Below are 13,915 nucleotides of genomic sequence, written 5' to 3'. Positions count from 1 at the left end.
CCGCTGGAAGGCACAGAGGGGCTTCGGGCGTGTTGCTGAGGGACAGATGCCAGCCTGGGCAGGCCCTGTCAACCAAGCGATGCTGCTACGTGACGCTGGGCGGAGGCCACACCGTGGAGACGGTAGGCGGCTCGGTGGCTGCCGGGGGGCAGGGGCAAGAAGATGAGACGGCGGCACCCAGCATGTCTAGGGCAGTGAAAGTCCGCCGTGTGCATCCACGTCACCATCCGGCGGCCGAGATCCGCAGGGGTGCCCCCAGAGCGAGCCCTGATGTAGACCTTCCACCTTCTGTTGACCACGGGCCCACGTCCCTTCACCAGCTGTAGCAAATGTGGGGCACGTGTTCGCGGGTGAGGGCCATGGGTGTGTGGCATCTCTGAACTTCCTGCCCAATTTGCTGTGAACCTAACATTGTCCTAAAAATTAAATCTGTTTAATAGAATGACCCGTCGAGTCTGTCCCTTTTCACCCACAAAATAATCCCTTCTCTAGAAACCCCACCTAATAGACTTTTCCGTTCCTGTCTCATTGGCCCAAACTGGGCCCTGTGACTCCCCCAGGTTGCCAGGGAGTGACTCTTTTAGGATTAATTAATTCATGTGCTTCTCTCCCTTCTGATCTTACTGTGGTTTAATAACCGACACACTACTCTGCATAGGTTTAAGGTGCACTGCTTGGTGACTTCCCGTAAATACGTCACGAATGATTTTTACCACATTACGTTCAGTTAGCACCCGCCTCCCCGTGTGGCTACACAATTTTATTTTCCTGATGATGAGAGCCTTTGGCATTTACACCCTTAGCAGCTTCCGTGCGTGCCATACAGGAGTGCTCATTATGGTTATCATGTCGTGTATTATTCCCGGCGTGCGTTTACTGGAAGTTTGCACCTTCGGATCACCTTCATCCGATTTCCCCACGCCCACCCCCGGGCTCTGGTAACCACAAGGCTGACCTTTCTCTGAGTTTCTTTTGCTTTTTGTTTTTTAAGATTTCACATGTAAGTGAGATCCTACAGCATTTTTTCTCTCACTTGTTTCACTAGGCATAATGCCCTTGAGGTCCACCCATGCTGTGGCTGACGGCAGGATCGCCTTCCTGGGTATGGCTGGACGCTGTTCCACTGTGTGCATGTATCACTTTGTCCGCTCATCCGCTGACGGACACTGGTTGTTTCGGTGCCTTGGGTATATAAACATGGGGACGCAGATATCTCTTGGGCATCGTGATTCCATTTCCTTTGGGTACATACCCAGAAGGAGAATTGCTGGATCATATGGTGGTTTCATTTTTAATTTTTGAGGGAACTCCCATCTGTTTTCCACATTCCCAGCAGTAGGGCACGAGGGTTCCTCCTCTCTACAGCCTTACCAGCATTTGTTATTTCTCATCTTTTTTTTTTTTTTAAGATTTTATTTATTTATTCATGAGAGACACAGAGAGAGGCAGAGACACAGGCAGAGGGAGAAGCAGGCTCCATGCCGGGAGCCCGACGTGGGACTCGATCCCGGGACCCCGGGATCACACCCTGGGCCGAAGGCAGGCGTCAAACCGCTGAGCCCCCCAGGGATCCCCCAGTATTTCTCATCTTTTTGATAATAGTCGTTCTAACAAGTATGAGGTAGTATCTCACTGTGATTTTGATCTGCACTTCCCTGAATAGCAATGTTGAGCACCTTTTCATGTACCTGCTGGACATTTGCATGTCTTCTTTGGAAAAATGGCTTTTAAGGTCTTTTGCCAATTTTTAAGTTATTTCATTTTTTTTTTTTTTGTTTGCTATTGAGTTGTAGAAGTTCTTTATGTATTTTGGATATTAACCCTTTACCAGATATATGATTTGCAAATATTTTCTTTCATGCTGCAGGTTGTTTTTCCATTTTGTTATCATTTCTTTTGCTGCGCAGAGGCTTTTTAGTTTGATACGGTCCCCCTTGTTTGTTTTTTATTCTGTTGCTTGCGATTTAGGTGGCAGAGCCAAAAAAAATCATTGCCAAAACTCATGTCAAGAAGCTTTTTCCTTGAGTTTTTCTTCTAGAAATGTTATGGTTTCAGGTCTCATATTTAAGTCTTTAATCCATTTCAAGTTAATTTTTGTGAGTGGTTTAAAATAGGGGTCTAGGTCTAGCTTTATTCCTTTACATTTGAATAAGCAATTTTTCCCAGCTCCATTTATTGAAGAGACTATCTTTGAAGAGACTTTCTCCATTGTGTATACACGGCTCCCTTGTCAAATATTAGTTGACCACATATACATGGATTTATTTCTGAGTTCTTGAATCTGTTCAATTGGTATGTTTGTTTGTATGCCAGTATCATACAGTTTTGATTACTATGGGTTTATAGTTTGAAATCAGAAGTGTGACGCCTCCATTTGTTCTTCTTTTTCAGGATTTCTTTGGTTATTCAAGGTCTTTCATGCACACACACACCCCTTTGAATTGTTTATTCTACTTTGTAAAAATGCTATTGGAATCTTGCTAGGGATTGCATTGAGTCTATAAATGGCTTTGGGAAATATGGCCATTTTAGCAATATTTCCTTCAATTCAAGAACATGGGATAGCTTCCCATTTGTTTGTATCTTTAATTTTTTTCATCAATATCTAATAGTTTTCATTATAGAGATATTTTAACTCCTTGGTCAAATTTATCCCTAAGCATGTTATTATTTTTGATGTTATTGTAAATGGGATTAACTTAATTGGTTTTCTTTTTTAGATAATTTGGTGGTGACTAGTTTTATAGAAGCACGTTACTGTCTTCTCCCACCAAAACTGCAATACTGTTAATAAGAAAAAATAAGAGATTGGATATTGGATAGGCAATCTAGGCAAATGTCTATCACCTAATGCACATGTTTGTCCCAGCCTCCCCTCTTGCCCCACTGGCTGCCTGCTACCAAAAACTGGCCACTAGGTATATTGGCCTTTTTACTTAAAGTATTATTTTCTATTAAAAACACAGAATCCTTGGGAAGGTAGCATATAAGCATGCTTGGACATTTTTATTTCAGGGTGAATAAACTTACTACAGATTGTTAATCTTCCTCAAGTTCTGGTCGCTCAGAAGTGTCCCATGCGGAGTCCAGGGCCTTGAACTCTCTGTGGCTGTAGGTCAGGAGATGCAAAGCCAAGTCCACAAGAGGCCAGCTCACACTGCGCCTTTGCAATGGACATTTGTTATGAATGTGGCCTCCCATATCCTTGAACAATATTCTTACGATATTTGGCTGCTTCCCCAAGAAGGCAGAGCTCATTTCCCCAGCCTGGGAACGAGGGCGTAGGCATGGGAGAGAGGCACCAACGGAGAGCTGTTCCTATAGCAGAGCGGATAAGGAAGATGGCACTTGTGGAATCCATTTTCTGGAACGAAGGGTGGTCTGGCTGTGGAGGCAGCACTGCACTGTGAACTTCGAGGGGGAGGCTGCGAGGTTGTCTCTCAGCAGCAGCAGCAGCAGCAGCGGGTCTTTGCTGAAATTGTCTCAGGCTGGAGTCTGGGCTTGGCTTCTGGCTGCATAACCTCCAGCCTGACCCTTCAGTGCTCCCAGGGATTTGGTGAGCAAACTAATTTCTTCCACGAATTCTGACTAAGCAAGCTAGAGCGGGCGCTGCCGCTGGTAATTCACAGCGCTGCCCGGTGCAGTCTTATAATCTACCATCCTACCGTCCTGCTGTCCTACCATCTTACCATCCTACCATCCTAACGTCCTACGGTCCTACCGTCCTACCGTCCTACCATCCTACCATCCTTAGGTGACTGTCCAAAATGCAGGACCCCTTGGACCACTCTCCTCTCCTATGCTTGCATGATCACAATGTTCTGTGTTTTGTCGTCTCACTGGTGGCCTCCTTCTCCCCTCACTACCCTGCCCAGTGATCCCTAAAGAAACACTACTGCATGAGAAGTAAGTTCCTGCATGCTCTTGGATCTACCACTGACTAAGGGAAGTGAGATCTTAGATCCCTCTGCCCTTACAGGGGACATGGTCATTCCTCCCTGCCCCACGCAGGCCAGCATGGTGAAGAGGGCCAGTATCTTTACCCATTCCTCCTCATTGTGGATGACATCTGTGTCTTTCAACTGAAAATCCTCTGGAGGTATCTTTTCATCCATTACACCTCAATGCCCCGGCTCACAGAAATTGCCCACAATCCTCTGCCTATTTGGCTCTTCTGTGGGTGGCGGCCTTGGGTGGTTGGTCACTTACGTTATCTGATCAGATTCCATTTCTCCAAGGACCAGATTTCGGACTGTATTTCTTCGTACTTGAAAGCCTTGAGTCTGGTGTCCTGCTCTGCATGGAGTAGGCCCTCAGCAACTGCTTACTTAATGCTATTTTTAGTGGACCTAAATCTTTTTGTTTACCTTCTCCTTGTTTTCGTAGTTTCCATATTGTGAGTCTTATGTCTTTAAAAAAAAAACAAAACAAAACACCCCCAGACTATGTCTCCCAGACTCCCTTCTTCCACCTAGGTGTGGCCATGTGATTCAAAGTCCCCTGATTAGGGACTACTGGGTGGCTCAGCGGTTGAGTGCCTACCTCTGACTCAGGGCCTGATCCTGGAGTCCTGGGATCGAGTCCCATGTTGGGTTCCCTGCATGGAGCCTGCTTCTCCCTCTGCCTGTGTCTCTGCCCCCCCCCCCCCCCGGTGTCTCTCATGAGTAAATAAATAAAATCTTAAAAAAACAAAACAAAACAAAAACAAAGTCCGCCTGATTAGAAGCACTCACAGAAGACATGAATGGGAAGTGAGCAACGGCAGGCAACGCAGGCAGGCTGCCCTCCTGGCAGGCATTTTAACAGTCGCTGAGTTCTCAGGGGCCTTGTAAGAGGCCTCTGGCTCCTCTGGGGCAGTTTTAGTCGAGAATCTGATGTCCGGGCCCAGGTACGATCTGTGCCAACCACGGGTCAGAGCAGCAGTGGGGCTTCTGCTGGCAGAGTTCCACAGGGCAGTTGGCACCATTCCTGGCTACGTTACTTCTGGCTGGGTGGCTGGCAAGCCTGGGTCTCTGCCCCTTCTAACGACTCTGGGATCTGCCTGGCATCCTTCAAGAAATTTCTTTCCAGATTCAACTAGAAGATTGGCTTCTGCTGTTTACAGCTAAGAATCACTTCTAACCAAGCGTCGGGGAGGCAGTACAGCACTGTGATTAAGAGCCTGGGTTTTGGGATCAGACAGACCTGGGGCGGAAACTTGAGCCAGCTGTGAACTAGCTGCAGGCCATGGGACAGCTAACTAAAGCCCCCTGGATCTCTGTGCTCTCACAGATGAAACAAAACCTATCACACTGGATTGCTCTGAGGATTAAAAACAGAACGGTTGTAAAGCTTTTAGCACAGTGCCTGGCGTGTCGTTGATGCTCGGGGAGTGAAAGGGTAGCTCCGCCAGTGAGCCATGCATATATTTTCTCTTCCAACCTATTAGATTGTTTTAGAATTTTTTTCAGGCATAACGATGAAAAGCAAAAGTTTGGAAATGGCCCGAAGCAAAAGCTCTTCCTTTTGTCCCCGGGAGAGGCAATTTTCCCACCTGTCCTGTTCCGTGGGACTTTCGTGGGACATTCCGTGGGACATCCTCTGGAAGCCAGCAATGGGATCAGGTGTTGTGGCTCTAGAAGGTGCCGTGGCTCTAGAAGGTGCCCTGGTCTTTCTACACTAGACATTGGTTTGGTCACTGGCGCACTTGGGCGAATGCTACAGCGACCCTGAGGTCAGTAATTTGGGTGAGTCAGAGGGAGGAGAACCAAACACTTAGCATCAGTCATGACTTCATCAAGCCTCTTGCAAAGATACCGTTTTATCCCGTGCACTATAAAAACAGCTTCTGCCTAATGCATATCTCTTTGTTCCTTCATCATGCGTTTTTCCTTAGTGTTTAAATCGTTCATCCTGGCCTCCCTCTCCATTTGGTCCAAACATCCTCTTTGGTTATTTCTGGTTCAGCTGTTCAGAACACGCTGATTTATGGTGCCTTGCTAAAGATATGTGGTCGGGGAGGAAGCTGCCAAATGCAATGGAAGACATTTGCAATTCAGCAGAATGGTCTTAACTACGGTGCCATCCCTCCGCTGCAGGAATTGTAGACAGTGTAATTAAATGAGCAGACCAGAATCCAGACAGGCAGGATGGTTGCTTTGAAGACCCTATATTTGTTCTATGGAAATCAAATACATTCCCGAGTTGATTGTACGTAGCTGCGGAAAAGCTGGATGAACTCTGATGATTTAAGGGGACACCGTGACAGGCGTTGACTGCACAAATGGCCTTCGTTCAAGAATGAAATCCGTGTGGGACCGTGGGGCTCGTCTGCCTGCACGCTCCAGACGCCTCATCCTCGTTGCTTCATTTGTTCTGATGACCCCCGAGCTCTGTTATAGCCTCCCAGCCCTCTGCTCAGCGCTCCAATTCCAGAGGTAACATTACAACTTCCCAAATAGAACAAATGAACGTGAATTTTGTCTTGAAAATGTTGTGACCTCTACTGACCTAATCGAAAATGTCACAGATCTGACTTTTACAAACTCTGTGATCTCGCATACGTGACTATGCCTTTCTGGGCCTGATTGTCCTTATCTGTGCTAAGAGTTTTAAGACACCTGCCCTCCGTGGGCACCACAGGGCACTGCAGAGATGCAAATCCCCCCCCCCCCTTGAAGGGAGGAGGGTGCAGGGTGCTTTAATGGTGCTGGTGTACAGGGTTGGGTCAGGGCCTCCTAGGAACACCTGTACCCTGTGAGGCCCTCCCACCTCCTTGGACCCCCAAGACCACAGCAGTGTGGGAGCTTTCATCTGTTCCATCCTTCTTGCTCTTCTTCTTCTTTTTTTTTTATTGAAGTTTGATTTGCCAATATATAGGGTAACACCCAGAGCTCACCTTGTCGAGTGTCACCCAGTCACCCCATCCCCCCACCCCTTCTGGCTCTTTTCCCCTTACTTCCCCTTCTTTTCTTCTGCTCCAGGCATCACAATGGTGGAAAGAATTTGGCTTTGCTAGGGGGTGGAGGGAAGGCAGAGACTCATCCCCCTTCCCAGGCCCCCCTGGTTGCAGGGGGAGAAGCTGGTCTCCCTGTCAAATCACGAATGTGACAGTTCAAATGCTACTATGTGATCCTCTGTACGCTGCCTACGGAAGGGCCTGAAATTTTGTATATTTGACTTTCATCGACCCAGATCTTTCATGTGTTATACCTGGAAGCTCCTGAGGACTCCCCGAGGCAGGGTCAGACTCTCAACCAGGCACCATCTACTTCTACCCAATATGGGCAGGGTCTTCCTGTTTAAAAGGAGATGGTTTTCTCTATAGTCTGGTTAATGACCATAATTAAGTCAGAGGGATAGAATTTTAATAGAATCTTGGGGATCCCCGGGTGGCTCAGCAGTTTGGTGCCTGCCTTGGGCCCAGGGTGTGACCCTGGAGACCCGGGATCGAGTCCCACATCGGGCTCCCTGCAGGGAGCCTGCTTCTCCCTCTGCCTGTGTCTCTGACTCTCTCTATCTCTCTCTGTGTCTTTCATGAATAAATAAATAAAATTGTTTAAAAAAAAAGAATTTTAATAGAATCTGCTTATAATTTTTGAAACCTGAGTTTAGCCTCGGACAGCTATGCTCTCCTCCTACCAGGTTTTTACCATCGGGTGTCGTGTCTGAGAAGAACTGTACTGCGCACTCTGCTTATAATTAAATAAGGGAATATGGAAATGAAATGCATTAATATTTTGTTAACAAAATGATGACAACATAATATATGCTGTACTGGATGTTGCTGGTTTAATTATGCCTGTTGGAGGGGGGGAATCTCCAGAAATGTCTCTGCTTAGGAGGACTTTCTCGCGTTTTATTCTTAAAATTTTACGCGTCTTCAAAACCCAGCAGACTTGTTACTTGCTTTCACAAGAGTGACTCCTCACTTCTGTACGAGAACAGGATACTCCTGTCCCTGCCAGGCACCTCACCCTTCCTTGTAGGTTGTCTGTGGTGTTTGCCTCACCTGCTGTACCGTGAGCTCCCCAGGTTGGTCTCCTCAGCTTTACATGTTCCGATGCAGTTCGACAATACTCAGTATATTTATTTAACAGAACTAACGAGCGAGTGAATGATGAGAATGTATTATCTGCTGGTGCGTGATCACGGGCGATTTCCTGTCATCTCTGGGCTCGTTTACCCGCGAGTACATGGCGAATACTACAGCCTCGTACATCTGAGAGGAGGTGAGGTCGTGTGTGTAGAGCACTTAGCACAGGGCACGCGCGTCGATTCGGGGAACGTCAGCTGTTCGTCATGTTATCGTCGACGTGGAATGTGGGTCCCTTGGGAGGAGGCGGTTTCTTTGCTGACCTCGGGCAGAGCCGCACGGGAGGGCTAGATCCCATCAACGGTATCTCATAAAAGCAAAGTACCAGTAATGGAGCCAGAGTCCTTTCAACGGGTAAGATGATGCTCCAAGTTCTCTGCACAATAGCGGGCAGGTTTCCAGAAGGCCCGATGGACCCTCAGCTATACACTCAGCACGTGAAAATACAACTGAACCTCATAAATTTGACCTACAGCCAAGATAACCACGTCCACACCAAGCGAGTGCACACGATGCTGGTGTCCCGCGGTGCCCTGTGCCCGGCGGGGCCTGCAGGGGCTGCTCTCCCCACAGGCCTCTCCGGGGAAGGCTCCCTCCCCGCCTGTTTCCTCGGCGTCTATTTTCCTACAGCAGCCAGAGACCTTCGCCTTCCGCGACCCTCACGTCAACAGCCGGGGGACGTTTGGCCAATCTCTCTGGACAATGAGATGGAGGTAATTTCGATCACGACAGATTCCTTCGTCAAAGAGCCAGATCCAGCCTGTCTTTTCTTCCCGTTCTCCGACTTCCCCGACGACGCTAAAGCTCCACTGCTCTCCTGTTCCCTGGCGTCCTGGCTTCCACGCATCTCCGCAGGCCAAGCACAGACATCGCCCTCCTCCGGGAAGCTCTCCTTGATCCCCAGGAGGAGTTACTTGTCCTCCCGCCGGGCCACACGGAGATGGCTCTTGCCGGGTCGTTGCCATCAGGCAGGGCGAGCGTGTATTTAAGGGTTTGCTTCTACTGGGAGGCTGTGAAGCACTCATAAGTGTTTCTGTCTCTACGTTGTCACGGGAGGGGTTGGGGACGGTGAGATGGGCAGGTATGAGGTTGCCTTTGAGCCTGCCTGCGGCAAAGTGCCTGTCATACTTGGGGCCCAGTGCTCTTCCAACGGCACGATGGACTGGCTCAGGCCCTGCTCCGATTTCCCAGCACCGGGGAGGCCCTTCCCGGAGAGGGTGTGGGAATTCCAGTGAAAGCTGGAATCGAATGTCCTTCGGAGACATGGGGGCGGCAGGTCAGAGCTTCAGGAGATTACATTTGCTCTATAGAAACAAAGGATTCGGGCAGCCCAGGGGGGCTCAGCGGTTTAGCGCCGCCTTCGGCCCAGGGCCTGATCCTGGAGACCCGGAATCGAATCCCACATTGGGCTCCCTGCATGGAGCCTGCTTCTCCCCCTGCCTGTGTCTCTGCCTCTCTCTCTGTGTCTCTCATGAATAAATAAATAAAATATTAAAAAAAAAAGAAACAAAGGAATCTGAGAGATCCCGTACTCTAGGGCTTGGACCAAAATCCCACAGGCCCCCGGCAAGTGCTCATCCCTCACACAAGCATCCACTCATTTATTCGCTCACCGAACAGCACCTGCTGCATGCCAGGCCTCGAGGGATGATGGTATGTAAGTTCGAGGGGCCCTTCGCCATCACGGAGGGTATTCCAGTCAGGGCACCAAGGAAAATATAATGCAATATATGGAAAAAGATGCTTAGAAATCGTGGTCAAGATTAGAACAAAAGGCCAGAAGTTGGAGAATGCAAGGAAAGGCAGGAAGAGGACACGTGTGTGTGGAGAGTGGGGTGACAGGAGGGCAGAGACAAACGGTCAAGAAGAGATGCCATTTCACTGAGCCCAAAGGGGTGAGGCCACCTGGGAGCGACCTGCAGGGAGGTCTCTGGGCAGAGGGGAGGCAGGTGCAGGTGGGAGAGTGGGGGTGGGGGGAACTGCAAGGAGCGGGTTGGGCGGGCAGAGGGAGCCAGGCAGACAGGGGTGGGAGGGAGGGACGGTTGAGAGGGATCAGGAGCCCGATCATGCAGGCCCTGGTGGCCCGGGGACGGGCCCTGGGATTCTTGGTCCCCAGACAATGAGACGCCACTGAGGCAATTGCAGGGGGGCAGTGAGGTGTGCAGCACACGTCTGCCACCTGCTCCATGTGATTCTGCTCTCCTGGGTCTTACGGGGAGGCCCTTGACTGCAGGCTGGGGTGGGTGGGTGGGTTCCCCGCCTCCCGGGATCGGTCGGGACCCGCCGGTCCTCCTGGGGTTGGGCCCGTCTCCGAGCAAGTTGGCCTCTAAGCTGCTCCCGCGCCAAGTGGAGGACGGGGCTCCGAGCCACAACCCGTGGAGCAGCTGGGCGGCCTCCGAGGTGGCCTCACACTGCTGGTCCGCGATCGGCGACCTGCTCCTGGGGCGTCTGCCGCTGCCCGTCGGGTCCTGAGGCCGCGTGGGGCGGCCGAGGGTGTGCCCTGCTGAAGTGCCGAGGCCCCGGCACCTGCGCTCCGGGGCAGCCCTACAGGAGCCTCCGCGCCCTGCTCCGCTCTGTGCGAGGGGCCCATGGGCTGTCCGGCCACGCCTGTGGCCCCCCAGGTCAAGGCTGCAGGGGCTTGGGGTGCTCTCCCCTGGGGAAATCTTGGAAGGGGACTGCGGGAAGGATTTTCAGCGTGCGGCAAAGGAACAGCCAGGTCCTTAAAGCCCTGGTCGCCCCCCTGCCCCCCGAAAGGCTAATTCTAACCTAAAAAATATTGACGAGAGCAAGTAAGCGCGCTCATGCCACCCCAGTGTTCCTCCTCAAACATGTGGGTCTAAGCCAGCTGGGCTTGAAAGCCGTTCAGTTCGTGTTTTTGCCAGGAGTTTTGTGGGTGTAAAGTTTAAAAATAACTAGGTACACACAGGATGTCTGTGGGGAAATGTGGGGAAATTCTAGGCTGGGGAACGGTGCCCGGGGCAGGGGCCCTGGCGGCTGGGCCCTGAGTGTAGGACGAGCCACAGTGTAGGGGTCGGGCCCACGGCCCTGGCTCCAGGGCCAAGCCGGCTGTGTCCCGGCCCTGATGTGGGTGTGGGTAGTGACTCAGAAATCCATCACGGGGAGGACGGGGGGGGACGCAGGGCCTGGCAGAAAAGTAATTAAAGTGAAAAACAGGTGGGAGGGGGCGGAGGAACCCGCACGGGCAGGTGGAGGGCGGGAGCTTGGCCTGGAGGCGCGAAGGCAGAGGGGACTGAACAAAACCGAAGGGAGCGGCCGAGGCCTGGTGAACCCGCACTCACGGGTTTTCCTGCCTGCGTGGACTTCCCCGTCCCCAGCCTGCAGGACGCGTGAGTTGCGTAGCCCTGGATGAGGGGGCTGCTTCGGGCCGGGGGGCCCCGTGAGCTGGGGGCGAGCACGGGGAGTGTTGGGGGGCCGCAGCCTGCGGCTTGGGGCGTGACCAGGGCCCGGGACCGAGGCCTGCATCGGGCTCCCTGCTCGGCGGGGCGACCGCTCCTCCCTCCCCTACCACTCGTGTGTCCTTGCTCTCTCTCTCCCCGTGGAATCTTACACCTACCGACACTCGCCGAACAACCAAACCAAACGCCAACCCGTCACTCCGGTGCTCGCTCATCGGGATCTTACTAATCGAGGGGCTGCTCTGCACCGGGGCCCGGTACCGAACCTGCAAGGCCGAGCGTCCGGTGATTTGCCCTGAGTCGGGCACAAGCGGGTGCTCGCACGTCGCGGCACCAGGAGGTGTGCTCGGGCGGCGAGAGCCAGCAGGCTTCCTGGAGGAGGTGCCGGTGGCGTCGGGATGCGGGTGGCCTGCGTTGGGGGAACAGCCTGACCTCTGGCACGTGGGTGGGAAAGCACAGCGTGGACTTCGTGGAGCCGAGGGCCTGCTGGGCGGGAGCAGGGAACAGTGGGCGCTCGCAGGGGAGGGTGACGGCTGCCGGGGTGAAGGCCTGGAGGGCGGATCTGGGGGGAACACTTCTGCCTGGTTGGCCCCAGGGGGCCGTGGCAGGGTTTTAGCAGGAGGGTGTGCAGAGCATTTTCTAGAAAACTTGGCAGGAGCGGGGCAGGTGTCGGAGCCACAGAAACCAGTTGGGGGTCTGTGGTCACGGCCTCAGACGGTGATAACTCGGTTTATGAAGACGCACCAGCGGGCCCGGCTCTCAGACGACAGATGGGGGTGCAGGAGTGCTAGAAATACTGGTGCTTTTTCTTCAGATCCAACTAATTCTTTCTTTTGTTTGTTTTTAAAGATTTTTATCTATTTATTCATGAGAGACCCAGGCAGAGGGAGAAGCAGGCTCCACGCAGGATGCCCAATGTGGGACTCGATCCCAGGACCCCAGGGTCATGCCTTGGGCTGCAGGTGGTGCTAAACCGCTGAGCCCGCCCCCCCGGGCTGCCCTGATCCAACTAATTGTGATTTAAAGCCATGAGCCACAGGGAAATCCCTTTACACTAATTGTAATTGAGGGGGACCCTCCCCCGAATGGGACGTGAGAGTCTGGGAGGATTATACGGTACGTGAATGGGGGAGGGCCTTGCCGTCCTCGCCGTCCAGCCCCAGGAACGGGGACAGATTGGGGGGACGCTGAGAACACTCAACGGGCACTGGGGTTTTGCTGTTTTATCGCCCTTATTTTTTAATTATGTGATTAATAAATGCTTATCATCGAAAACACGTCAAGTGGAGAAAAGGAAAATGAAGCAGAAAACATCCACCCCCCGTGATGGCAGGACGCGGATGCAAGGGAGCACAGGGCGGGCTCTGCTGTGTTGGCGTCGCCCTCGCGGCCCGTGCCCCTCTGGCCTGTTCCCGAGGCGGGCGGCGACAAGCACAAGCGCAAGGCTCTGCCTCGGTTCGGGATGATCTCGTCTGTCCAGGCCCCGAGCCCTGGGGGCGGCGCACAGGGCGTGAGTGTCGGGCGGGGGGCCAAGGAGCTCAGGCCAACCACTGTGAGGAGCCTCGTGCACATGTCCCTGACTCGAAAGGTGACCCCACCTGTTGTGGCGTCAGGCTCTGCCCCCGAGGCCACCTGTTCCTTACAATGACCCCCTGAAGGCGGCCTCTTCTGCTCAAGTGACCGTATTGCAGCCCCTTGAACCTCGCCCGGGGAGGGTCACCCTGCACCCGCACCGCTCGCCGCCTGTTGCCAACGCAGGGACCAAGGCCGAGAAGTGGGGCCGTTTGATCCGCGTCCCACAGCCACTGAGTGTCCTGATGGCCTCACCTCCGCCTTCTGAGTGTGGTGGGGAGGACGGAGGGGACCCCGCGGGCGCCAAGAGGCTCGGCGGAGGAGCTGGAGCTGCGGGTCCCACCGACGGCTGCCGAGCTCCGGGGCGTGTGGTCTGGCCCAGGGAGCCAGAGGGGCAGGGGTCGGGGCAAGGGTGGGGTGGGGGGTAGGGGGGTAGAAGGTGGGGGGTCGGGGGGTGGGCACTGGCTCGCTGCCGGCACGCTGGCTGGCGGGGACTTGGGCCTCCTGGGCAGTCGGGGCGCAAGGCCCAGCGCTCTGCACCCCCCGGGTCAGGGGCTCCCAGGGGGCTGACAGCTGGGGGGGCTGAGCCTGGGCTCACACTGGCACTTTGGGCCCGCCCCGCCTCACCCCTCGCCCCCCATCACCCCCTGCCCCCCGCCTCACCCCTCACCCCACCTCACCCCTGTCCCCCACCTCACCCTCTGCCCCTGCCTCACCCCCTGCCCCTGCCTCACCTCTTGCCCCCACCTCACTCCTTGCCCCCTGCCTCACCCCCTGCCTCACCCCCTGCCCCCATCTCACCCCCCAACCCCCTGCCCCATCTCACCCCTCGACCCCTACCCCCTGCCCCCCG

The 13,915-nt window shown here is 53.4% G+C and overlaps 1 long non-coding RNA gene across 1 annotated transcript; it reads left to right on the top strand.

Annotated features, from left to right (window-relative positions):
- Nucleotides 1-11,090: 11,090 nt before the first annotated feature.
- On the top strand, nt 11,091-13,385 carry LOC144287594 (uncharacterized). The gene is made up of 3 exons (XR_013355372.1): nt 11,091-11,421; nt 11,725-11,830; nt 12,340-13,385. It is a non-coding gene; the product is annotated as an uncharacterized LOC144287594 (long non-coding RNA).
- The last annotated feature ends 530 nt before the right edge of the window (nt 13,386-13,915 follow it).

This window comes from Canis aureus, chromosome 17, assembly GCF_053574225.1.
Source record: "Canis aureus isolate CA01 chromosome 17, VMU_Caureus_v.1.0, whole genome shotgun sequence".
Classification (NCBI taxonomy): Eukaryota; Metazoa; Chordata; class Mammalia; order Carnivora; family Canidae; genus Canis; species Canis aureus.
Note: the sequence above shows the minus strand (reverse complement) of the source record. Positions and strands in the feature narration are given on the sequence as shown.